Here is a 3,050-nt window from a genome sequence, read left to right on the forward strand (position 1 = left end):
TTTGTTGGGGTTTGAGACAGGATCTCAATAGTAGCCCAGGCTAGCCTTGAATTCTGGACCCTTCTGCTTAAGCTTCAGATGTTTCAGGATCTTACTTTTGTAGATCTGTGCCACCACTTCCAACTTCATATTCCCCACCCCCACCCCGAACTTTCTATTTAAGAGATTCTTCCTCTTTTCTAGCATGGTGCACAACAATTCACAATGGTGGTTTGTCTCCAATCTTTTTTAACTGAAATTTTTGGTTTGGTTGTTGTTGGTTTTGTTTTCTTCAGTTTGGTGTGGTTTGTTTTAGTTTTTGGAGACAGGGTTTCTTTGTGTAGCCCTGGCTGTTCCAGAATTCGATCTGTAGAGTAGGCTGGCCTTGAAATCACAGAGATCTACCCACCTCTGCCTCCTAAGTGCTGGGATTAAAGGTGTGTGCCACCACTGCCCAGCTCATATTTAACATAAAATCCAGGTTTTGGATGCATATTGAGAAATGACCTGTGGTGGTTACGTATCTATAAGACCCATACTTCCTATCTGGAAAAACCTCCTCGAGGACAAGACCCCTCCACACTCCAATCTCCACCCAGCTTTAGTGACATCTCCTGCCAGTCACTCCAGACCAATATGTTTGCATATATATTCTTTTTTTGGTTGGTTGGTTCACTTTGTTTTAGAACTTTAAACACAATTCTATTACATAAAGGTTGTCACATAAATGGATACTTTTCTACTTTGTACCCAGCTGCTTCTGAACTTCTCCTGTGGTGTCACAGCGCTACAACCCTGACTGTAACGGAACAGTACAAATGCCTCGGTGATTTGAGTTGAAAGCAGTACACTAGCATATGGCTCTTGCACCCAGGATCAGGAATGTACAAATGCCTTTATTCAAAAATACGAGATAAATTATCTGTAGGCAAACAGCAGCACACCATTACATATTGTCAATGGGAACCAGTAACTGATGGCTGCAGTGACTAGCCAGCCTTCTCTTCAGTCATTTTCATCAGGTGACCTCTCTGAAGTCCAGAGTCCTTCTCAGGAATTTAGTGCTTCTGCTATAGGTAGCAAGGAGGCCACCCCAGCAGCAGCCAGTAAAGCAGTTCTTAAAGCCTTTGTTTGGTCAATGATTCCCTTTTCTCACCATGTTCCCAGAATCTCCGAGCAGAGCATCACAACCAACCTCTAAGGAACTCTGCAGAATTTTCTCAACTATCTAAGATCCTCCAACGCCCGCATGCTTAGAAATAGTCGTTGTGAGAATTTTGAGTGTTCTTTTAATCATTTCTACACCTATTTTCTGATCTTCATTAGCAGGCTTTAATGACTCCAAGGCTGTGATGAGCGGAGGCAGAGCTCAGCCTCCTCCTAGAACAATGCCTTCTTCAATCGCTACATTAAGAGCGTCAGTAACACTGTCTTCTCATTCACTTCAGCATCACTTGTCCCTCCAGCCTTCAGCAGGGATACTCCAGCTGAAAGTTTAACAAGTTGCTCGTTCAGCTTTTCCTTTTCATATTCACTGGTTGTGATATCTACCTGCTCCGTAATTTCTTGGATACGTTTTTCAATTTGAGCGTTGTGGCCTTTTCTTTCCAAAAGGATGGCCTCGTCTTTGGTGACAATGATCTTTCCAATTTTTCCTAAGTCAGGAGCTTTAACATCTTCAAGATTTAGATTCAAGCCCTCTTCTCCAAAATCTGCAGCACCAGTAGCACAAAGCATGTTAAGCTGGTTCTTCCTATTGTCCCCAAACCCTGGAGCTTTGATCGCTACAACCTCAAGACCAACCTTTAGCCTGTTCAAAATCAGTGTGCTTAGAGCGTCTTCATCAACATCTTCAGAAATTACGACCAATGGCTTCCAGTGAGCACTGACAATCTCAAGAGCAGGTACAATGGACGACACTAGAAATTTTCTTTTCACTCAACAGAACATAGGCATCTTGGAATTCACATTTTTGGCCCTTTAATGAATTAATAAAATATGGGGAAATATATCTTCTGTCAATTTCATGCTTTCAATAATTTCTAATTCATCATTAAGGGTTTTTATATCCTTCACTGTGATGACACCCTTTCTTCCAACCTTTTTCATTGCATCGGAAATGATGTTTCCAAGTGGTGGTGGTACAAGCCTGTGATCCCAACACTCAGGGACGCAGAGACAGGTGGATCTTTGTGAGTTCAAGGCCAGCCTGGTCTACAAAGCAAGTCCAGAACCACCAAGACTACACAGAGAAACCTTATCTTGAAAAACAAAACAAAAATGGATATTTAGAAATAATGTTTCCAATGTCTTTGTGTCCATATGCAGAACTTGTAGCGACCTGAGAAATCTCTTCAGAGGGCATCACAGGGTTAGATGGTTTTTAAGTTCAGCAATTACAGCATCAATAGTCAACATCATACACCTCTGGATTTCCACTGGGTCAGCCCATTTTGCTGATCTTGTCAAAGCCCTCCTTGGAAATAACGTGACAGAACAACAGCAGTGGTAGTCCCATCCCCCACCTCTTCATTTGTATTATTGGAAACATCCTGAGCAAGTTTAGCTCCAATAGTTTTGTACTTATCCTTTAAATCAATTGACTTTGCAACACTGACACCATCTTTTGTTACTTTGGGACTTCCCCAGCTCTGTTCCCTTTGGCCCTACTGTAACAGCTACAGCAATGACCCTGAATCAAGCATCCGCACCAAATTTTACATCTTTGACTAGGCCCCCAGTGAGATGTGTAGTCAGTGCCCAGGACACCAGTCTCACCTGGCAAAGGACTTTGGGTAGTTGAAGCATTTTCGGCAGAGTGGCCGCCGGGGAGCATGTACTGCAAGGCAAGCTGTCAGCACCGAGTGAGAGGTAACTATGTTCTTAAATATTCTGATTCCATGCAGATAAAATGTCAAAACCAACGCTCAAGCAATGCATTTCACATTATTTTAATCATTGATTTTTTTCGGGGGAGGGTATAGTTCCATATAAAAGTTACCTGGTTAGGAGTGTTCTGCCCTACAGGGTTGCTCAGGTTGCATGAAGGCGTTTATATTTCAGCCATTTAA

At 42.5% G+C, this 3,050-nt stretch overlaps 1 pseudogene; it reads right to left on the bottom strand.

The window, feature by feature from the left end:
* Positions 1–1,029: 1,029 nt before the first annotated feature.
* On the bottom strand, positions 1,030–2,787 carry LOC127187079 (60 kDa heat shock protein, mitochondrial-like; annotated as a pseudogene).
* Positions 2,788–3,050: the final 263 nt, after the last annotated feature.

Source organism: Acomys russatus, chromosome 3 (genome assembly GCF_903995435.1).
Source record: "Acomys russatus chromosome 3, mAcoRus1.1, whole genome shotgun sequence".
NCBI lineage: Eukaryota > Metazoa > Chordata > Mammalia > Rodentia > Muridae > Acomys > Acomys russatus.